The 24,551-nt window shown below is 40.9% G+C and overlaps 1 long non-coding RNA gene across 3 annotated transcripts; it reads right to left on the bottom strand.

Annotated features, from left to right (window-relative positions):
- Nucleotides 1-3,240: 3,240 nt before the first annotated feature.
- LOC145165606 (uncharacterized) lies at nt 3,241-14,007 on the bottom strand. Of its 3 annotated transcripts, none has more exons than XR_013740141.1 (4): nt 13,626-14,007; nt 13,033-13,483; nt 12,653-12,721; nt 3,241-3,681 (listed from the first exon to the last, which is right to left on the bottom strand). It is a non-coding gene; the product is annotated as an uncharacterized LOC145165606 (long non-coding RNA). The 3 variants fall into 3 exon arrangements; XR_013740140.1 differs by having other exon boundaries at nt 3,242-3,681; nt 13,033-13,487; XR_013740139.1 differs by having other exon boundaries at nt 3,243-3,681; nt 13,033-13,492.
- Between the last annotated feature and the right edge of the window lie 10,544 nt (nt 14,008-24,551).

The following is a 24,551-nucleotide window of genomic DNA, read 5'->3' as shown; positions in this document are numbered from 1 at the left end:
CTTTCGGCTGAGGGCATCTGCTACCACATTGGCCTTGCCGGGATGGTAACGAATTTCGCACTCGTAGTCACTGAGTAGCTCTACCAATCGTCGTTGTCTCATGTTTAACTCCTTCTGATCAAAGATATGCTGCAAGCTCTTATGGTCGGTGAAGATAGTGCACTTGGTTCCGTAGAGATAATGTCTCCAGATTTTTAACGCAAAGACCACTGCTCCCAACTCTAAATCGTGAGTTGTGTAATTGACTTCGTGTGTTTTCAACTGCCTCGAGGCATAGGCGATAACCTTTCCTCGCTGCATGAGCACACAGCCTAGGCCCTGATTTGATGCATCACAATAGACCACGAAGTCTTCCGTCCCTTCGGGCAGGGACAAGATAGGTGCGCTGCATAGGGCTTGCTTCAATGTTTGAAACGCAGTGTCTTGCTTGACTCCCCAACTAAAGGTTACCCCTTTTTGTGTCGGGGTAGTTAAAGGCTTAGCGATTCTGGAGAAATTTTGGATAAACCTGCGATAATAGCCTGCGAGACCCAAGGGTCCATGTGTATACCTTCCTTGCTAACCACGTGTGTATACCTTTGGTGTATAAACCTGCGGATTTCTGTGGGGATCTTTGGTGCAGGACAATTCTCTATCGCTTTGATTTTGGAAGGGTCCATGTGTATACCTTCCTTGCTAACCACGTGTCCAAGGAAATTCACCTTCCTGATCCAAAACTCACACTTTGAAAATTTTGCATATAGCTTCTCCGCCCTTAATGTCTCCAGCACCTGCCTCAAGTGCTGTTTATGATCGTCCTCACTCCGTGAATAGACAAGTATATCGTCGATGAACACGATCACGAACTTGTCTAGGAAAGGGCGACACACTCGATTCATCAGGTCCATGAATACTGCCGGTGTATTGGTCAGACCAAAGGGCATTACTACAAATTCGTAGTGTCCATAGCGAGTTCGGAATGCTGTCTTGGGCACATCATTCTCGTGAACTCGCAACTGATGGTACCCTGATCTTAGATCTATCTTTGAGAAATAGCTGGCTCCCTGAAGTTGGTCGAAGAGATCATCGATTCTAGGTAAAGGATATCGGTTCTTGATGGTCAGCTTGTTCAGCTCTCGGTAGTCAATGCACATCTGAAAGGATCCATCCTTCTTTTTCACGAATAATATCGGAGCTCCCCAAGGTGAGGAACTCGGCCTTATAAATCCCTTGCTGATCAGCTCATTGAGCTGGCTGGATAACTCTTGCATTTCCGTTGGCGCTAAACGGTAAGGAGACTTAGCTATAGGAGTAGCTCCGGGGATCAAGTCGATACGAAACTCGACTTGACGCTCGGGAGGAATTCCTGGGAGGTCTTCGGGGAAGACATCAGGAAAGTTGCAGACTTCGGGGATGCTCCCGAGGTCCTTACCCTTTTGTGCCTCATCAACAACATGAGCTAGAAACGCATGGCATTCCTTCCGTAGGTACTTCTGAGCTTTGATGCACGAGATGATACGAAGGTTCAAACTGAGTTTGTCACCATAAATCATGAGGGCTTCGGCAGAGGGAAGGTTGAGGCGAATAGATTTTTCGAAACAAAGGATATCAGCACGATTGGGGCTCAACCAATCCATACCGATAATGACATCGAAACTCTTGATAGATACAGGCATAAGATCGATCGGAAAGGAATGATTGCCTAAGGTAAGAGTACAGCCTATGAATATGTCGTTCGCGCTCTCTTTCTCTCCGTTAGCCATTTCGACGGTGAACGTTTCGGTTAAAGGTTGGGATTTACATTTGATTAGATGTTTGAATGCATGACTAACAAAACTCCTCTCCGAACCAGAATCGAAAAGAATGCATGCATGAGAGTTGTCAAGGAGGAACGTACCCGTAACAACGGTAGGATCAGCGACCGCTTCCTCCTGGCCCATCGCCAAAACTCTTCCTGTATTGCCACCAGTTGTGGCCTTGGGGCAGTTTCTCCTGAAGTGCCCAACCTCTCCACATCCATAACAAGCTTGACCAGCACCTGCTCCCGCAGCCTGGTTGGTTGGTTGGGTTGGCACCTTGCAGTATCGAGCTGTGTGTCCCTTCTTTCCACAGCTATTGCAACTCAACTCACGGCAGGGTCCGTGATGATGGAAGTTGCACTTGTTGCACAAATGTAGTTTCCCAGCATAAACACCGGTAGGAGCTTGGGTGGTTGGAACAGTAGCTGGAGCATCAACATGAGCAGTAACAGCATGAACTGCCACTGTTTGTTGTTTCTTGGAGGGCTCCTGTGAAGACTGACCCTTCCGCTTGTTCCATGATTTCTTCTTCTTCCCACCACTTTCCTTTTGTCGCTCGGAGACGGCTGCCACCTCATCCAGATTGATTCCATGATCGATCAGAGTCTGAGCCAGATCCTGGCGCTCTCAAATGTAGCCAGTCTAGCAGCCAAGACATTTCCCTTGGTTGGTTGCGTCAATCCCCAAATGTACCTCTCGATTTTCTTGCTTTTCGGGGTGACCATTCCCGGACAGAGGAGAGCCAGATCACAGAATCTCGCAGTGTAGGCAGCGATGTCGGAACCCTTCATCTTTAAGTTCCAGAGTTCTTGCTCCAACTTTTACACTTCGCCCCTCGGGCAGTATTCCGCAAGCATGAGTTCCTTCAGTCTTTCCCAACCCATGGCATTAGTCACTGGCAGGGTCAGGGTTTTGACTTGACCATTCCACCAGGTCAAGGCTCTGTCGGTGAAAGTGCAGGCGGCGAACTTCACCTTGCTTGCTTCGGAACAGGCGCAAATTTCGAAGATGGATTCGATCTTCTCGAACCATCGAGTCAGAGCGATGACACCTCCATTTCCGTCGAAAGACTTGGGTTTTGCAGTCATGAAGTCCTTGTAGGAACACTCCTTTTGATGTCCCTGACTTCCATCTTGTCTCTATGGGTCGGTTCCACCTCCAGCCCCACCAGCATTCACTTGTGTCATTGTTGCAGTCACGGCGGCTGTAACTGGTGCCTGAAACATGACAGGGTCGAACTGAGGGGGTGGTGGTGGTGGTGGATTGTTGTCGTTCCTTCTGATGGGTCTTGGTCGGGGAGGCATCTTCTTCTAGAAACAATCAGGAAGAAGAGGGTGGTAAGTCCTCAAGATATATGAAACAAAATATATCTTATCCTGATAACAAAAGAGTTTTACCAAGCGATAAGCACAAAAGATTACTAATGCAAGTAAGTTACCGCTTAAGGAAGGAGAGGTAGCAACACTTGGAGTGAATCTGTATACTGAGTGTGACGCGAATTCTGTTATGTATGCATGCTCATATACTTTTTATAAAAATACTTATATCTTTGAAAATATGCTTTTAGTGTAAAGCACTTAGGCCCCTTAGCGTTTATAGTTGTATACCACGTAAGGTTCAGTATACTAGTTCGCTATAAACAAGGGCTCTGATACCAATCTGTCACACCCCGAAACCGATGGCAGAAACGTTCCGGGGCGGATGACGTCATGTATAGCATCACAACCAATGTATAATACCAACCATAGCAACACAACCATCACAGTGTATACACATATGAAAATGTTTACATCAGTTTGAAAACTTGTTTGAATTACATCAGAGAGTATATGAAAAATATAGACATAAGACTCTTATTGCTCCAGCTTCTCAAAAATCCAACAGGTACCTGTCTACTGATTTCCTGAGAATAGAAACAGTTTGAAAATATTAGCATAAAGCTAGTGAGTTCATAAGTAGTAGTTTGTAATGAAAACTTATTGGTGAGCTTGCAACAGTGTTTGTATCATTTCAAGAAAATCCGATATTTTCTTTAGTGAGAAAGTAGCGTTATCAGTTCCGTATAAACCATGGATGTTCGTTACTGAAAACTGTAGTGATATGTGAAAGTAGTACTTCATGTGACTAGCTAAGGCTAATCATGAAGTATAAGTATATTGTATATGAAATCCTTGCATAATTGATTTTTGTTTGAAGACTCTGGCTTCAGCCATTATGCGTAGTGTGTGTTAGTTCTATTTCGTATAAATAAAACTGCTGAAGAGTGACAGGTTGTAAACTAAAGGTGATTTATACATAATGTGAGTCGTATAACCATGCTTGATGTGACTAGAGACCTTTCCAACGTTCTTCAGGCGTCGAGTTAAATGACATTTGTCACCCTAGGCATGCCTGCCCAACTGTAGCCAGCAGTTCGGGTGTGGGATTGTCAATCCCGAATAGATCTATTCACAAATCTCACGCTCTCTCTCTCCAGAAGACTCTGGTTATACTATGATAGGATTTATCCCTATACACCTAAGGGTACAGTATTGAAGTAGCGCCTCACAGTATCGTACAATCTAGTTTACGTGTAGTGTAGTAGCGTTCTACCATAGTGAAAATCCGTATGTATACCGTATGTAGTGATAATTACAGTTATGAATACCATGATAAAGTAGTGATGCAAACTGTAAACTATTGATGTCTTAGTGCACATGTTTAGTAGTGAAAGTTTCTATACTTGTTATGTTTAGAAAAATCCCAAACTATACCGATTATAGTTTGCATGTAAAACGTAGTGAATAACGTACCCAGAAAACTATGCAATTTTAGTGAAAACGTCCCTTATGCTCAACACAGTACAAAAGGGTTAAAGTATGAGAGTTGCATGAGTTTTGAAAACATTTATGTTTAGCTTGTATTCCCCCCTGAAAACATTAAAAACACGAAAAATGTTGGGGTATGAACTCACCTTGAGCGAGTGGTTTGATTGAAGGATCGATACGGAAAGTTGGTGTTCAAGTGAAGCCTTGAACACGATTCGATCCTAATTAACACGCCAAGACACATAAACGAGTCAAATGAAGGTATTTCACCACTATAAGTGATGGAAAACCACTCTAGAGACTTGGATCTACTAGCACTAAGTGTTTGGACCTTGTAGGGTTGCATGAGGGGAGTGTATGGCCACCTTAAAGGTGTGTGCGGCCATGGGTGTGCGGTCAGCATGTGTGTGCGGTTGCACACAAGAGTGTGCCGCCGTACAGAGGGCGTGTGCGGCCATACATAGAGGTGTGCGGCCATACATAGAGGTGTGCGGCCGTACATAGGGGTGTGCGGCCGTGCACTCTTCATTCACACTAAAAATGTCGATTTTCAGGTGTTTCCAAGCCAATACTAAGTCCAACTAGCAAAATGGAGGCCAAACTCTCACTTTGGAGAGTCTTTTTAGGTGTCTAAGCCACTTTATGAAGGTGTGCGGCCGTACACCTTCATGTGATGAAGAACATGATGAACTTTGATGATTAAGGGCTTAGATCAATGGGTCATTCATGAATGATAAGCTAGGTGATGGAAAACTCACGTTTTTGAGGCCTTGAGAGTGTTCTTGGATGAAGTTCTTAGAGAGAGAAAGTAGAGAGAGAAAGTAGAGTGCAGCCAAGTGAAAGGAATGAGTGAAGGGGTCACCCTATATAAATAGGGATGAGTGTGCGGCTGGAGGATGGGTGTGCGGCCGTACACTCATGTGTGCGACCGTACACTCATGTTTGCGGCCGTACACTCATGTGTGCGGCGTGCATACCTCCCAAGAGGGTGTATGGTCCGGTTTTCTTACTATGGGACGTGCTGACTCATTCCTAAACTCAACCTTGGTCAAATGCAAGCTTAGAACACTTAAATGAACCCTTGAATGGCACCAGAAATCGAAAAAACAAGTTAATTATTGATTGAATCGACTAAGTGTACAGGATTGAAGTTCCAGGTTGTTACACCGTATCTCACTATCAGCAGGAGTGTGGACGGGGTTCCATGACTCACCAGTAGAAGATCAGGGGCGGGGCCCAAGATCGGCGAGGCCTTAGTACAGGGATACAGCAGAATATGTCTAGCTTATGTGTTATGTGTTATATTATATGTTTGGATATGCTTAGCGGGCGGGGCCCGGAGACAGGCGGGGCCTAAGAGAAACAGATTTGTATACCGAGCGGAGCTCGATGCCAGGCGGGGCCTGATATCGGGCGGGGCCCGATGCCGGAGATAGTCCGATGCCGGGAAAGTCCCGATGCAGCGGGCGGAGGCCCAATATGTGGTTATGTATGTGGTATGTGGTAGGTTGGGGAACTCACTAAGCTTCGTGCTTACGGTTTCCAGTTTTGGTTTCAGGTACTTCCGGTAGTGGAGGGAAGAGCTCGAGATGATCGCATGGCACACACCAAGAAGTTTTAGCCTGGGATGTTTTTACTCTGATAATTAGAACATGTTTGAAATGATACTCTAATTTGATATATCAATCTTTAGTTATGGTTGAAATGATTTAATACTTATGGTTTTATTAATGCTTTAAAAAGAAATTTTTGGTCATGATTTTTAGGATGTTACAATTTGGTATCAGAGCCTTGGTTTGAGGGATTCAGATACACTCTCGGTTGTGTCTGAACTCAAACTGAGGACTTGGTATGAAAATTTTAAAGGAAAATCGTTTTTATAAAAATGAACTTTGAGAAACAGATAAGAATTTTGGAAAAAGTATAAGAATAAGGAACTTTGAGAAAATATAAGAATTTTGGGAAAAAGAGAAAAGGGTGTGGTGCATGCAATCAACCAAGCTCAAGTAAGTTCTCCCAAATTACCCATACAAGTTTATGTTATGCTATGTTTATTAGAACTGCATGCTAGATTAGGACTAAGGATCTAGGAAGATGTCTTATGTGCCTGCTTTATGTGTATGAGCCTTACGAATTGCATGCTAGTACAGATTCCTGATTGGAGGATAAAACAACTTGATTGGATTATGTGGTTAGTTTCCCAATGCCTGAATGATGCTTGCTTTGTGCTATTAGGAGTTCTAGTTATCTCTAATTAACTAGTAAACGAATATGTTAAGTTACATATTGCAAGGACTAAATAATTTCAGAAGGTTAGGTCTAGCCCTATTCCGCAGCTCTTGTCTGAGTCCAACCGTTATAGGGTAGGACCTCTCATTCGAAGAATTATCTAGCCTGAGTGATATGTAATGGTATTCGTGAGTTAGTTAGGGGGAGATAACATGAACTTCTTATGCAGCTGATGGCAGTTAGCGAGTTAGAGGATACCCTGGGGCAAGCTAGGATGAGAGTAGTGTTGGGAGCAGTGTTAGTAGCAGTGAAAAGGACCTGGTGGAGTCAAAGCAATTCTTGAGGAAAGTACGGATAGATGTGGAAGGTAGTATGGGTCCGTACTACTGAAAACAGAGGATCTGTACTCGATTCAAAAAGGGCTGAGATAAGACCAGGGAACTTGTAGTGAGTGTGAGACCCCCCTCGATAGTGATGAGTTTTCTGATGGTTGTTGCGTTATGTTTTCAGCATGGTGACGTTGCGTGAGAGACCGATGGGCGGATCAGGCGCTGGAGAGGGATCAGGCTCGGGTTCAGGAGCCGAGCAGCTCGAGGAGCGGATGAGGGAGTTTATTTCAGCTGAGCTTACGCAAAATATTCTAGACCAGACTCATGTGATCTTTGGTTCGGTCAAGGAGGGTATTTTGGAGCTTCTGAATGAGAAGCTGGGAGTTTTTCGTACTGAGATGATGGCCATGATAGGTGCACGTTAGCTGACATTCCGAGAGTTCAGAGCTTGTGGAGCTCTAGATTATCATGGGGCTAAGGACCCCATTGCTAGCAGCAGGTGGTTGGCTGATGTCGCCAACGCTTTCCGTACGAGCGGGTGTCCCGAGGGGGACAAGGTCCGACTTGCCTCCGGTCTTCTGAAGGACAGAGCACGGGATTGGTGGGAGGAGGTTGGTCATGCCATTGGGGATGATGTTGCGTTGGACGCGATCACATGGAGTGATTTCTCGACCAGGTTTAGGGCCGAGTTTGCACCAGTGATTGAGGTGCAACAGTTAGCATGAGAGTTTCAGGATTTGCGGCAGACTACAGAGACAGTGGCGGAGATCACCGCCAAGTTCAAGGAGAGGGCTCTTCTTGTTCCGCAGTATGTCGCATACGAGGAGATGAAGAAGGCCCGATATCACGAGATGCTGAGGAGTGACATCAGGGAATTTGTGAGTAGGTCCAGCTGCAAGACGCTGGAGGATATGATTGCTCGGGCCAGGGAGAGGGAGATAGATCTGGAGCACCTCAGGAAGAAGAAGTCGGAGGAGGTTTAGGTAGCTGCAGGTTCAGGCAAGAGACCCAAGGGGTCAGATGTGAGATCGAGGGATTATCATGGCCGCAGACGTTGTGGCAAGTGTGGCAGTACGCACGAGGGTGCGTGCAGGGGTGGTAATGGGGGTGATTCTGGCTGCTTCAAGTGCGGCCGGACTGGTCATTTCAGCAGGGATTGTACTGCTACCACCACTCAGGGATGAGACCTGATATGTTTTCATTGCAGTTAGAGGGGCCACAAGATGGCCCAGTGTCCGAGTTTACTTCCAGCAGGACAGGTGATGGCACCTGCCCCTGCGACTTTGAGGATCACCGACGGCCGTCAGGGCCGAGCAGAGGCACCTGTGGTGGGGAGCAGGGCTTTTCAGTTGTCTACAGTGGAGACACGAGCAGCACCAGACGTTATAGGTGTATATCTTTTGCTCTTTATCAACTTTTATTCGTGATCATATTGTTATGGTACTGCATCTATGTTAATGAATGTCTGTTAGAATTTTATTTATGTTCGTTTTCGGATCATATGTCATCTGCATACCATGGATGTTAGAGTGGTAGTCGAAGATGTTTCCCCTTTTTGAGCCGGTTCTCAGGATGCAGTCACTGTAGCAGGTGTGAGTGGGGTTCGGGAAGTGTTCTGTTAGTCTTCAAGGGTGGTTCAAATTGGGTATTGGTTGGTTGGAGCGTTAGCAGTGGTAAGTGTTGGATGTCAGCAGATCGACCCTTTAGATGGAGAGAAGGATTGGGAACCCTTCCCAAGCTGGGAGCTGTAGGGATCTAGTCGAATCGAAGTGGGGGAGAACTATCCCAGAGGTCAGGAGCAGGGGAAAGCGCAAATTGGGATGAGTTCGCAACTTTGTTGGAAAGGAAAGCAGCCCCAGTGTTTGCTGGATTAGAGGAGCGCGCGAATTGGGAGTTTGGGAAACTTCCCAACATTGAGTTCGTGTATTCGCGGTAGATGATACCTGGGTGGGAACCAGGTGGGAGATTTTCTCGGCAGGATGCGATTTTTGTCAGGATGTAAGACTACGGGGTCGCCGTAGTAATCTCCAGCAACTAGACGGAGCGGGAAGAGTAGTAAGGCTGTGGGATAGCCGTGTCATTTCATTAGTATCTAGTTAGAGGAGTGTGGGAGAGGGCCCGTATCTCCTAGTTAGCGGGGTGTGGGCGAGGCCCGTATCTCCTAGTTAGCATGATGAAGATCGATAGAGAGAGTAGTTTGTTGAGTTTCAGGATTGAGTGGGGTCTGCACAGCCCAAAATAGGTGAGGCATGTGGGAGAGGCCACTATGAGATGTAGTTGGATGAGACCCGTGGGCGAGGCCCGTATGATTATAGCAGCGTAGGTGGGACCTGGTTGAGACCATAGGGCCAAGTTAGGGGATCGAGGATCCCAAGACATAGGGAGCCAGAGTGGCGAGGTAGATAGAGCAATTTTAGATAGCCGAAGTTTCTTCGGAGGTCGCTGGGAGCGACTGAGAGTTTGACCTTGGGTTCAGTAAACGTAGGGAATCTGGTATTCCGGATGGTGGTCAGAAAGGTTCGGACCTGAGAGGTCCCCGTTCTTTTGGAGAGAAGGCAAGAGGCAGCATGGTGTTCGGGCAGAAGCGTCTATCATAATGGTTCATGTGTGCGAAGTAGCTTGGGGTTTGTGGAAGTTTAAAGTTCGCCTTCTTCAGAATGGAAGACCGGGTTGGTTTTCAGTGTCTTGGGAATGTTGTTTCGCGCGTAGAATCATTTGGTTGGGTTCCGCAGATCAGTTGTTGGGAAGATGGGTGTTAGTAAGGAGAGACCACGAGGACGAAGTCTAGTTTAAGTGGGGGAGAGTTGTAACACCCTGTTCTGTAAGTATCCGTTCATGGATTTCAGAGGCCAAGGATAGGGGCATTTTGGTCTTTTATGGGTTTTAAGTTTTTATTCGAGAGGTTTTGGGTCGGGGTGTGTCACTAGAAGCGTAGGGCTTCTCGCCACCTTTTCGTGGATATAAAGTTCACCGAAAACGAACCTCAGATAAGGAAGATACGACACTTTGAAGTTGTTGACATTAATGGTCCCCTTAATGGAAGAAGTTTGCAAGAAGGACCATGCATGCAAAGTGGAAGGCGCGTGGGTACGCCTAGCGTAAGCTGGGTTACGCCCAACGTATAAAGGGAAATGGTCGCGGGTGCTTTTGGCGTACGCCCAGCGTACAGGATGTACCCCCAGCGTACGTCCAGAGTCCAGAAACCCTAAATTTAGGGTGTTCCACTATATAAGGAACATTATACCCTCAAGGTTCAGCCTCCATTCCACCCTAAAGAGCTGCTACGAAACCCTCTTGAGTGTTCTTGGAGCTTGTAAGGCCATTTTGAAGTACATTTTAGTGTTCTTGGAGAGGAGTGATCATCTTGGAGTCTCATTGATCAAGGAAGAGCTTTTAGATCCAAGTTCTCCAGCTCATTTACAAACCTAGAAGCTATAAAGCTTCCAACTTTCCTCATAGAAGCTTAGATCTAGGTTTATGGAGCTTTGGACCTTTTTAGGTCCAAAGAATGGAACTTTATGGTGCAACTTTGTTTTTGAGCTTGGGGTTGCCACCCTCAGAGCTAAAAGTGTCCCATAAGTAGTAAAGTTTCAATCTTAATGGTCCTAATGAGTTCATGCATGATATCTAGCCCTTGTTATGGAAGTATGCTGTCACCTTTTGAGTTTGGGCTTATTTGGTGGGTTGCAAGTCACAAAGTTAGTGACTTTATGGATTAAGACGTGGAAAAGGACCTGGATCTGAGTTGGTAGCCTCTGGAGTGGAGTATTAAGCACTTAATGGGAAAGTGTCTTAACAGGGGGAGTACGCTCAACGTACATTCAGGTACGCCCATCGTACACACCATTTGGCTAGTACGCTTAGCGTACATAGGAGTACGCCCAGCGTAATCATCGGTTTTGGGTTTGGCATGTGTTGGGCCTCGACTTGGGTCATGCTTTGGGTCTTTGGGCCTTTTGGGCCATCAAAAGTCAGATATTGGGCCAAGGATATATTTGGGCTTAGGGTAAGGCCCATTAGAGGGACTGGGTCCAGTTTAGCAAATTAGGCCATTAGTGGGGCACTAGTGGGCTTGGGAAGCTTACCTAGTGTTGAGCCTTTTATATTATGGTGTGGGCCTTAGTTATGGATCAAGTTGGCCTAGGGGTAGAATGGTCATTCTACCCAATGAAGGATTATTGTATTGGACTAAGTGTTAATTTGGTGTTGGTAGCTCGGGGAGCCGAAGGAGCAGCAGTTCGGGATTTGGCAGATAGCAGCCAGAGGGATATCAACAAGGTTTCAGCAGTGCAAGGTGAGTCTCCTCACTGTGTGAATGGGTCTAAGGCCACAATGCCGACCCATGTAGTTTATGAGTAGGAAGACTTGGGGGATAGCCCTAGGCACTGTATGCTAGTATGATATTCCAGACCAAGGTCTGATGTCGGGTGGGAGCCCGAGGTATGTTTGCATGATAGATTATACTTGTTGTCTATGTGATAATTGTATGTGCCTGGTAGGGAGCTGAGTGTGGGCGAGGTCCCGTATATCCCCATTAGCAGAGTGTGGACGGGGTTCCATATCTCATTAGAAGTAGAGAAGGGGCGAGGCCCGAGTGAGGAAAGGAGTGAGTGTGGGCGGGGGCCCGTATCTCACTATCAGCAGGAGTGTGGACGGGGTTCCATGACTCACCAGTAGCAGGTCAGGGGTGGGGCCCAAGATTGGCGAGGCCTTAGTACAGGGATACAGTAGAATATGTCTAGCTTATGTGTTATGTGTTATATTATATGTTTGGATATGCTTAGCGGGCTGGGCCCGGAGACAGGCGGGGCCTAAGAGAAATAGATTTGTATACCGAGCGGGGTTCGATGCCAGACGGGGCCTGATGTCGGGCGGGGCCCGATGCCGGAGCTAGTCCGATGTCGGGCAAGTCCCGATGCAGCGGGCGGGGGCCCGGTATGTGGTTATGTATGTGGTATGTGGTAGGTTGGGGAACTCACTAAGCTTCGTGCTTACGGTTTCCAGTTTTGGTTTCAGGTACTTCCGGTAGCGGAGGGAAGAGCTCGGGATGATCGCATGGCACACACCAAGAAGTTTTAGCCTGGGATGTTTTTACTCTGATAATTAGAACATGTTTTGAAATGATACTCTAATTTGATATATCAATCTTTAGTTATGGTTGAAATGATTTAATACTTATGGTTTTATTAATGCTTTAAAAAAAAAATTTGGTCATGATTTTTAGGATGTTACAATTCACTTGATCGGTCAATCATTCTAGAAATTGCCAAAAAAAAGTGGTTTCAATAATAAGATTGTGATAAGTATATGCAATAACTATACAAAAAAACTTTATAAAAAAATGTGTTTATTATCACCATGTATGTAACACAGTAAGAGGGAAATACTTTGTTAGGGTCACTACAATATTACTAGGAAATGTTCTCACGTTTGTCACCAACCAGATGCCTAACTCCTATACTTGTTAATAATGCAATTTTGACACAGAATAAAAGCCATTCATGATTACCTTTTGGGCAGTTTGCTTTCACATTGCATCTGGTTCTTGAGTTTGTGAGGTTATGGATTTCCTACCAACCTAAACATGTACAAATATGACAATTATAATCAAGCACATGTATTGCATAAATTCAAAAAATGAGAAATTATAATATGGTTATAAGTCATGGACCTAAAACCTCTAACTGTTTAAAAAGCTTGGTCAAGTCCAAGATACGATACTTCAAATTGTCTTTCAGTCGATCAAAACATTGTATGAACATTTTTATGCAAAAATATTAATAAGAAGGTAAGTGGGATGCCAGTTCAACTTGATTACCAAACCATACAGGATAACTATTAAATTAAATACATCATTACAAGATATAATTAGAAAGAGATTAAAAATACCTTCAAAATTTTGCTCCATAACACATGATCTCCTCCAAGCTAACATATATCTACAATTGCATTAATAGTGAACATGAAACTATACTTATGGTGTAGTTAACATCCCTGCCAAGAAGCTTCTCAGAGCTACCAAAAACTCACCGCCATTTCTCATGTATCAAAATTTAGGCATAATAACAAACATTTATCATTTCCACCATAATGAAGATAATCATTCAGTTGTACCACTTGACATTGTCTATAACAGTTTAATAAGAAAGTATTATTCCACCTTGTATAGTTATTAAAGCCACCATTTGGAAGCTACAAGATGAACACATAGAAAATCCTATTGTATGATATTTTTTTTATATAAATACATATATAATATAAATTGGAAATTGCAGGGAGGGATACAGGGAGAACCTAGATTGAATAGAACCATTAAATTTGGGGGTATGGGAAAATCCTTCTAACTTGACTTGAGGCAAATAACGGGATCATATAGGCGACCAAGAGGAAGAAGATAAATCAAAAAAACTCCCGTCAATAAGAATCTAGAAAGGAGATGGTCTAGTGGTTGAAGGATAGCAAAAAGGTTGAAGAGTGCATACCTGATTAACGTTCATGTTCGTCATGGGGGAATAACAGAAACCCTACATTCGCTCCAATATGCCATAAATCTGATTTGATATGCCATAGATCCGATATGATGTGTCATACATACTCGATTAGCCTATGAAATCCATCATACATCAAATCTAATATGTTAGAAGAAAAAGACTTGGTATTAGGGAGAATATTAGAGGTTTTTATTTGTTCCATAGAAGAAGAAGGTGGTGTTCCGCTGGTACTAGTGAGTAGGATGGACATTGGTGCTCCGATGATCATTGGGAGGAGGAGAGAAGGAGCGGTGGTTCAGAGAAGGGGCGTTGATCTGGTGAGGATGAAAGGAGGAGTGTTATTTTCTCTATTCCTTTGTGCCCATTTGATTTCATCGAAAAAAGAGCGGAATGTGAAATAAAAAAAAAGAGCAGAATGCTTTTTAACTGAGGTGGGAGTTACGAGCGACACATGAAAATTAGAATTTTCACTTATATAATGGCACAAAAATAAAAAGTATATATAGTGGCACAGAACAAAATATGTCACTAAAAAGTTGTGCCATTAAATGTAATTTATTTGTAGCGTAGCCTTAATATTTCATTTGGGTGTTATATTAAGGATTAAATCAACTAACTTAAATTTTCTCCCTTTGTAGATGTCTGATTCTGACAACTATGGTTTTCCTCGTCCTTTTGGAAATGGCTTTCCTTCTGAAGATGATATTCCACATGTCGATCAAGGTGAAAGATCAATCCCTTCTTCGTGCAAAGGTGGAACTAGAAATCATACTTCTTTTCCTCCACCTCCTCCAGTGATTCTCCCTGACCTATGCTTTTGTCAACTTGAAAAGTTCAAGGTTAATCAAGCCCTATTGGCATGCAAACATAAAGATGGAAACTCTGTATGTGCACATGTTCTAAGCATGAAGTTGCACGTTGACAGACTAGGCATGTTGGGTGTCGTTTTCCTAGAGGAGCTGGCTATTGACTTGGTTCCTCAGTCACTTCCCGATTCATATGGTCAGTTTGTTAAGGACTACTATATGATAGATCACGACGTGGCCCTTATTGATCTAACAGAATTGCTTATTGCTGCTGAAGCAGAAATGCTGAAGAGCACTGGTCAAGCAAAAGAGTTTGAAGGATCAATCTCCAAAATTTTCATGCACATAAGCAATGAAAACAATGATAGTCCATAAATTATTTCTTCTCCTAAGGGAGAGAAATTGGCCAAAGTCAAAAAGTTTGACCTTAAGAGAAAGGCCAGTTCTAATATAGTTCCATGTGCAAATGCTAAAGAGTCCACCTGTTTCTACTGCCAATTGAAGGGGCATTGGAAGCGAAGTTGCCCTAACTACCTGAGAGATCTAAGAGATGGTAAAGTCAAACTATATGACTCTATTTCAGGTATATCTACTATCTAACTCTATTAAGTTCCTATTTAAAGATTCTTAATACATGATGTGATAAGATTGCATTTTGATGTTTTGTAGGATCGAAAAAAAGAAAGGAAGCTTAAAAGAAGAGTAAGCTGAGTCTGATCGTGAAGAGATGGATTTCAATCACATGGTTCGATGATCGGATTTTGAGCTGCTACATAGGAGTTACGATAGATTGCTTAGGAATGTTTAGAAACATAGTTTTCATTTGTATTTTCATTGTAAGGACAAGATTTTCCGCATTTTATCAATAAAATAAATTTTGATTTTATCTTATTTTACGTTTCCTTGCAATGGCATTTATGAAAATTGGTGTTTATATTTCTATTGATAGCAATATTGAGAATGGATTTGATTCTTAGTTATATCGATTGTGGTAGTGTCATAATTTACAAGTGAGGAAGGGTTCTCATCACCCAAGTTTCAATTGGATAGAAACTTGGAATCATGTAATATTGAATTGTGTGATGAATAAGAATCTTGATCATTGAATAAATTAAGGCTAATTCCTTGTTCACATATATATATGTTAGTCAGGTGAAAGACTAAAGGATCTAGTACACATTGATGTGGACTGGTCAGATCCACCACAAAAGAAGATAAGCCTATTCTTCATGATTTACTGACAGTTCAGTAAATATGGTTATGCTTACAAGTTTTAAGTGTAATTCTGATACCTTGAAAAGTTTCAAAGTATAGCAAAACGAATAAGAAGAATCAATTAGGCAGAAAGATAAAAGTTTCTCCAAGGAAATGAGAGTACTTGAGTATCGTGTTTTATGATCATCCTAGTGATTGTGGAACCATGTCACAATTGATCCTCTAAGGACACCTTAGTGCATTTATGTGACATCCCCATTTTCACGGCCAGAAAAGGCTGATTTTTTTTATGCTTGTTTGAAAATCAGAGTAACATTTTAAATAAAAGTGTTGCGGAATTTGTCCCAAAACAAAATATGATAAAGATTTATCAAAAGCATTTCCAAAGAAATGTATTTCATTAAAAGACTCGGGATGTCATGTTCGATACAGATCAAAAGCATAAACAGTACAATATAAGCCTTACTACATTATTTCATATCTACAGACCTATATCCGTAATCCCTCATCCAAAACATCACATCTATGCTCGAGCGCCACTACCTGTAATACATGAAACTGAGTGGGTCAGGCTTGGGAGCCTGGTGAGCACATAGGGTTTTCAACCCACAATAAATAAGTTTATTAATTTCATCAATCAAAAATAACCCAATTACCCGTTCCCGTTATCCTCACTTTACGTCCCTAAACACCTATCATAAGGGACCTAGCCTAAGGATCATCATCGGGATGGACACTACTGCTAAGGGGGTTCCTCAGCAATAAATGTCCTAAAGGCAACCATGAGGGGGATGGAGTACACCGGTGAACACATCGTTCACAAACACCTACAGGTTGCGAGCCTGCTAGCGTTCCACTGGACTGTCTAGAAGAGTCTGTGGTCGTCATCTATACTCCGCTAGATGACTGGATCACCAACAACATCGAGGCCTCTCATCATTTTATCACATATCGTCTTATTACATCTACCCATGCTTTACCCCAACATTTTTGTAGATATAAAATACATATACAGTTTAAATCATGAAAAACGTGTATAAAAATCATTCATCCAACATAGATAGCAAGTATTCAGATAATATGCACACATAGCACGTAATTTATATAAAATACTTCATATCTATGTGTAAGATGAAAGTAACTATGCACTCACCTGAAAGGTGGTGACTCGGTACTCGAACAGCACTTCGTTATCTCAAAACAATTTTTCATTGACCAAAACCTAGTATCAATACCACTAGAGTTTAGTTTTAATGTTAACCGCGACTAATTAATAGTCTAGCTATTATTATTATTATATAAGCGTTAAATAACACTCAATATAACTCATAATAATAGCTCAAATAATTATTTTAAGGACCTAATAACATTACTATAATTATTTAAAAGTTATATTAAAAATTGCGTAGGCTTAGCTCACTTACAACAGATTTTAAAGAAAACCGGGCTTTGCTCGGAACAACGTTTCCGAACCGAAAGACCCTTTTTCTCGGGACTCCGGGAGCCTCGGGCTTCCTTTGGGTGCTAGGGATTTTTCCTAGGGTTTAGGGGGGTTAAAGGGGTAGTGAGAGAAAGTAGAGAGAGAAAGAGTTGTGAAAATGTGTGATTTCCTCGGCAGCCCTCGCAGGGTATTTATAGGAGTCGAAGTTCGGATCTACGCGGGGCGTAACTTCGGATAAGGGTGCTCGCACCAGCTGGCTCGCACTCGCAAGAGGATCAGGTCCGAAGGTACGCTGGGCGTACCAGCCTTGGACGCAGGGCGTAGGGCGAAGCGAGGCTACGTGGCGATCATCGGATGCGAGGCCGTGCTCAGCAAGCAACGGCTGAGATTTGGCCACATCACCACCCCCTTGCAGATTTTGCAATTTTCCTTCCCGACTTCTAAAAATCATAACTTTCGCATACGCGCTCCGTTTTCGACGTTCTTTATATCCACGCGTAGGCGGGAACGTACTCTACAACTTTCGTTTAGACTCCGACGTCCGTTTTCGTCCGACGTCCGTTTTCGTCTGTCTTTTTATCGTTATGCTACTATTAACGAGATCTTCGATTCTCGTTTAGGTTGTGTCGGCTAAAAACCGCTCGATCTAATATTCGAACTTCGGGATGTACACTGCTAAGCCGAAACTTCGAAAAATCATAACTTCCTCATACGAAGTCAGATTTGGGCGTTCTTTTTTATGGACGCTCTCGGTTTAAAGTATTCTACAACTTTCGTTTAGATCGCTAAGGCTAATACTCGCTCTATCGTAAATTCACTATTTACGCTTCCCGGTATCGTGCCGGTTTCATCACGAAACTTCGACGGGTCATAACTTCTTCGTTATAACTCGGATTTCGGCATTCTTTATATCTCCGGAATCCTTGTTTCGACTACTACAACTTTATGTAAAGATATCGGGTTTATCTTGCACTTTAATTTTGACGCTTATTTTTATTCTTTATTAATTATACATTTATAATTAAACAATAAGCATATAAATTCACATAATTCACAAAATACTCAAATATTTCATCTTTATTACATAAAAAGAGTTACAATAGTTGACCTAGACTATTACATCGTCTAAAAATGCTTAGCCCCAAAACACGGGCGTTACAATTTATATGACTAAGAAGAGGAATCGGGAATTGCTGAAATGGTTAAATCAAAAGGATGAATCATACTTAATTCCAAAGTCAAGTTTTAGAGTCATACTCTAGAAACTACCTTGAGTAACATGTTCGCAGTAGGTTTATAACACTTCATGAAATATGGAGTAGAAAGTGTTTCTTACTCTTTCACATTTCAAATTGGTAGTTGTGATGTTTTGGATAAAACAAAGACCAACTAAGACCAATTATATGAAGTATTGTTCTTGATAAGAACCCGCACTAATTCTTGAATATTTAGTTGTCAAGTAATGTTCTTTGACTGAGAATCTTATATGTCAAGAGGTCAGTGGGAGTTTTAATGGCCTTGAAAAGTTTCAAGAATCGATCAAGAATAAACCTTTTAGTTATCACTAGCACACGACCTGAGGTTGATAACCAATCGTGTTGACATATTCTTGTTTCTATGCCTATTCCAGTTAAGTTGACTATGTGTATGAGTTCTATGAGTTCTCATTTGATTGCATAAGGCAAAGCACCTTGATCAGTGAAAGTACATTGATCAGTGTGGGTGAGCTGGTCAATAACCTGGAAGCACTGGTAGGCCCTTGTGCTGTCGGATGGCAAGAAATTAAGAATAAGCAAATTCAGTTCAGTCCATATGAGTTTGAATTTGTCATGAACCTTGTCTTATGATAGTGGTTGGAAATGACAAATTCACATGGATAGGAACACATACACCATAAACTCTAAGTGGTAAGAGGTCTCTCTTTACTTCATGAAAATGATTGTGAGGAAACGCTTTCACTTGTAGATTTTATAGGATTAGAGTTAGCAGTTGTGATAATTGTGTTCTCAAATTCGAGTATGATTACGGCATCCCTTTTCATAGTTCGAATTGTGAGAAATGGAAAATAGTTTGAATATTTGGGACTTATCGCTATAAGTTCTAAAAAGGTTTAGACACACATATAAGTTATCTATCAAAGCACCACGTATATGTCAAGAGGTCAGTGGGAGTTTTAATGGCCTTGAGAAGTCTAAGATAAGACTTATCAAAGCACCACGTATCAGAAATATGAACTTTGGTAAGAAAATCAACAAGTATTGGTTTCTAGAAGTCTAACTGATTTCTGGGTACATATCAAAGCTAGTGAGAGCATAATTGTTATTCTGGTAAGAACATAATTGTTGTTCTAGTGGGAGCATGATTATTATGTTAAGTGTTGCAAGTTAGCAATGCTAATTAATAGGGAACAAAGTTCTAGATTTGCAAAGTTGCAGAATTTGGAAATTGTTTTACTATAGTAAGGCTTAAGGAAGAGAGCACTAATACTTCATTTCAAATGTAATAGCTTAGATTGCAATTTTAATGGAACTAAGTCATGAGCGTATGTGAATTTCATGTTGAAATGTTCAATATAGGAAATTCTATATATGGAAATATTACAGCAAGAGACTGTTCAAGTATCATGTATTTATGTAAGACATTATGAATCGTATCCTATATGCGTCGGGTATTGGATCGATTTCATATGCTATAATATTCACCTGTTCTGATTTTTCCAAATGCCTAGGGCATTAAGAGGGAAAAAGGGATCGGAACCGGATATGACTAAAGTTGTTAAACGACTGTCAATGACAATCCAAGGTTTGCCAAAGATTAGTTGCTTGGGAAAGTTGGAAGTATAGTAATAGATGAACCATATTGATATAATTCTGGATAGATAGGATTCTATTAAGAATGGATAGTCATATGGCAATTATGGAAATGTTTCCATAATGGGGGTTGGATATTAAGAATCTATGTGTAAACTTAGAAACCTTAATGCAAGAAGGATGTTCAAATAAATATACTTTGAATGTGAGACTTCATTTCCATGGAATTGTTTTGTAACCAATCTCCAATGGAATGCTTTGTAATATCATTGTCCAAGTCTCTGTGACTTTGGTACCTTGACATTACAAAAGGATTATTACATGAAAGTTTAGACTTTAACATATTCTAGTATTTGCAGGAATTTGGTATTCTTACACTTATAATAAGGATTAAGAATTGTGAAATGAGCATCATTGGAAATGTGTTCAATCGATCTATTTCACAAAGGAAGGACCATTGATAAACATAGTGTGCATGCTTGGAGCATGGGATAACTATTGTTTTAAATTCAAGTGTTAAGTTGATTAGTCGAAACATTATACAATGAATAAGGTCTAGATAATATGGTGATTAAATAATAAGTGTTTTGTTTATATTCAAAAGTTTTGAGACCATATTGGATTAGATTATTCTTGTGTTTCACTTCGTATGTTTTACTTCCCGAATAATAAGATTATTCAAGCATCCACAGTCGATCATAAATTGGAAGTAAGTAATGAGGTAAGACTGTCATGAATCCGACTGTAGATTGTCTAAGTGCTTAGACACAGCAAATGTTTGCTGCAGTGTTCATGAGTGCTCCTGAAATAAGAATTTGAGTATTGGATTAAAACCACACTCATCTGAATCACTTCATAGATTTTATCACGAGTGATTGTGAGACGATAATATCTGATATTCTTGAAACGAAGACATATAATTGTTGTTTACAAGTCGGTTGCGCATTGATAATATGTAAACGCATTAGTAACTTGATGTTATAAAACTCATTGTTGTGTGTGATTTGATGAGTAAATAGTATAGGCATATGAGTCGAAGTTTATCCGTTCCTTTTACCCCTAATGGGAAAAAAGCGATATCTATGGGCCCCTCGATGATTTAGTGATGACACCTGAAGCGCTTGGTCAAGACTGAACTAAGTTGATGTGTTCAATTGTATTCTGTTGTCAGTCGTCGTAAATCGGAAGTCGGGAAACAAACCTTGGACAGAGAGAATGATTATAATCCATGTCTCATGTCCATACGATATCTTGTAGAACGGAGGAATATTTGATCACTTATCTAAAGGACACGTTACTGATAAGATCATAGTTCGACAACAGCTTTTGAAAGCTACGATTTCTAGTCAGATTCTGAAGTCATACTTGTAATAATAGTTATTAGACTTATCCAAGTGGGAGACTGTTGGATTAGGTGTCTAAGCCCATAACTATATTTGGTATATACTTGATTTGATTATGAGCATGGTCCTTTTGGGTTGCCTTCACTCATGCAACTTGATGGGATGACTGGTGGAGAGAGATAGAGAGAGTAGGATTTATTATATGAATAATAAATTGGTACTCAGAATGAATTTATTAATATATTATAAGATTAATATATTATTTGGAAATCATATTATTAATTAGTAATTAATCAGAAATTAAGTTGATATTAATTTTGGGATTAAAGGAACTAATTAATAATGGATGGACTGGTTTTGCAAATCATTGATAGTTGCAAAACTGGGCTGATGGACTTCATAGAGTGGAGTGGACGAAATCCTATAGGGAGGCCCTATAGATTTCGTCCAAAGGCTCTAAAGAGGGGGTCCATGGGCTGCTTAAGCCTTAAGCAAGGAATTGGGGTTTCCACCTGAAAACCCTAGCAGTCATAACTATATATAGAACCCCTCCATAAGGAATTTCGGACTAAGCTTTATGAAACCCTAGAGTAGCCGATTTTCACCTCTCTCCTAAGTCATTATTTGCATTAGGTGTTTGTGACTCCATTAGAGGTGCACCACTTAAGGCACTAGGCTTTCGGAAGTCAAGATCTAACAAGGATTGTTCTTGTTATTATAATATAACAAGTGAGGTAATCTTCTAACCCTATTTCATATGTGAATTTCGATATTGTATGCTAGATTAGGGTTCTTGCTTTGGAAAATTAATTTGCATGTATAACTTGAGAAAAACCTAGATCCAAAGCATTAGGGTTGCATGTGCACCATAGGAATGTTGTAATGCTCAAAACCCATCAGATAGAAAAGTTCACAAGTTGTAATCAATATGGAAGTTGTGTCTTAGTAAATGATGAAGTTTTGATAGATCAATTTCGTATTATTAAAGCACATTTAGATCTGAAAAATGAACAGTAGTTGGAGATAGAAAGAAAAAGAAAAGAACATGTTATGAGAAAAGATGAAGGGGTTCTTGGTGTTCTAGATAAAGTTCGTGAAGTTCTTCAAGTTTCTGAAGAAAAAGTGACTCCAGATGTTCTTGTTGAGGGGGAGTCAAGTAGTTCAAGTTCTTCAGAAGTGTTACATTCCGAATCTGGTACTTCAGAAGACGAATCTCAAAGAAATTCTTCTGAAATCGTGAAAGTGAAGAAGTTTTATTCTACCAGAACTCAAACAGATGATTTTTTATGTTCTGATGATGTTTTTGAAGGAATGGTTCCTTACAGAAAGCCAATAATTCAAGATGTTCAGATTTACCAAACTCCAAAAGTTTGTGTACCAAAGGCTTGTGATGTTCAGACTCTAAAATGTAATGAACATGTTCAAATCCGAAAATCATATTTGAAGCCTTATAATCTGAAAAGAAAGAAGAATAAGAGTAAAATGAAGAAAGTTTGGATACCCAAGGTACAAGTCCCTTAAGCTTGTGAAAAAGTTCAGAAAGTTGAAGTCAAGCATGTTCAAAGAAACTTAAATTCTCATTTTTCTTCAGATAAAAATGTTAGAAGTTTGAGGAAAGAGAAGAGAGTATTTGGTTGGTTTAATGAAATTTTTGGAAATTTTTGTTTTCCAACTAAAAAGCAAGTATTATTTTCAGAAGATGATTGATTTTATTCAAATAAATGGGTGTTCAAGAAACCAACTTCAATCTTGAATCTTAAATGGGTACCAAAGATTTCATAAAATTTTGCCTTTATAAAAAAAAAAATCTAAAGATGGGACAAAATCTGGTGAAAATTCAGTCAAAGATATGAAATCTTGTTGAAAAAATCAATTCTTATTGATTTTTTATGGTTGGAAATGACAAAAAGCTGAAAAAGTTGAAAACGTAGCTCAAAAGTGACTTTTTCTGCAAAAAGATGGCTGCCATCTTACACATTTCAGCAAATGGGGTGCAAGTTGTCAGTGTACTATGACAGGAGGGTTACATTCGGAATTATTGACAAATAGGGGCTAGTTTTGGAACTTTGAAGAAAGAGAGGGTCAGATTCGGAATTTATTGAAACTTTGGTCATAACTTGTTAATTTCGGAATTTGGGTGACATCTGCCATATCCTTCAATCTTTAAGGGTTCATTTCGGAAATGTAAAGTCACGATCAGTTTTCAATTTCATCTTCTCCATCGGCTGTTCATGTTCGGAATCGGAGTTCAAAGCCTCAAAATTGAAATCGGACTCGTGTTCGAAAATCGATCTCCAAATCGCTCCGAGCGCTCGGAGTCGTTCGGAGTTCTGAGATTAAATATTGCATTCGAAATTGATTATCGGAGGGAATAATGATTCGCAATCGGAACTTCGAGCATTAAAACTGAATTCGGAACGAATCCGTGTTCGGAATTCCACAGGCTTTCGGAATCAAGAAATTTGCACTTTGAATCCATATGGAAATCGGGTCTCAAAAGTCAAAATCGGAATCGGAAGTCACAACTATTGGAATCGGTGTTTCCATCGGATATCGCATTCGGAGTTCTAGGAATCGGAACTTCACAATACGGATTCAGAATCTCGCAATCGGAACGACGCTGAAGTGTTGATCGGAACTTGGTAGTGAATCGTTAATCGAATGGTTCTTTTGTTCGGACTGAATATGTTTGCAATTTAATTTTGACTTTCAAAAGTCAAAGATGGAGTTCAGCGATTATAATGACGACGATGAGTTATATTTTCAACTTCAGTCCCCTGACTTTCAGATCTTCACAGTTTCAACCCCATTTCTAAAATTCTTTTAAAATTCTTGGATTTTACCATTTTAATCCCTTCTTTCCAAAATATTTTCACTTCTAATCCTTTTCTTTGGTCTTATTCTTTTTAAACCCTTCTAAATAATTGCTTCTTATTCTATTCTTTTTGTCTAATATTTAAAAACCGAAAAACACAAAATTAATTTATGTTATTTTTTCGGTTTTAATTTTTAAGAATTGGGTATCTTCTAAAAAGATTTATTTCATCAAATCTGACGGGTTTTGAAGATCTATTTTGGCAAACTCGCTCCTTATGACAGAGCAAGGTTATATGCAGACTTACTCTATGAGATAGCGAATATTGTTGGTGATTCTTCTTAACTTTCCGGATTCTCTCCATGGTATTTGTTGAAGATTCAAGGGGGAGTGATGATTATTCAAGGGAGAGTTCGCATTTGGAAGATGATATTTATTTCTCTCGCTTTGAAGACCCCATGTGCTGATGAGTCTCACAATTTAGGGG

This window comes from Lactuca virosa, chromosome 3 (genome assembly GCF_052849685.1).
Source record: "Lactuca virosa cultivar CGN04683 chromosome 3, Lactuca_virosa_CGN04683_v6, whole genome shotgun sequence".
Classification (NCBI taxonomy): Eukaryota; Viridiplantae; Streptophyta; class Magnoliopsida; order Asterales; family Asteraceae; genus Lactuca; species Lactuca virosa.
The sequence above is the reverse complement of the archived record's forward strand: the minus strand, read 5'-3'. Positions and strand labels throughout refer to the sequence as shown.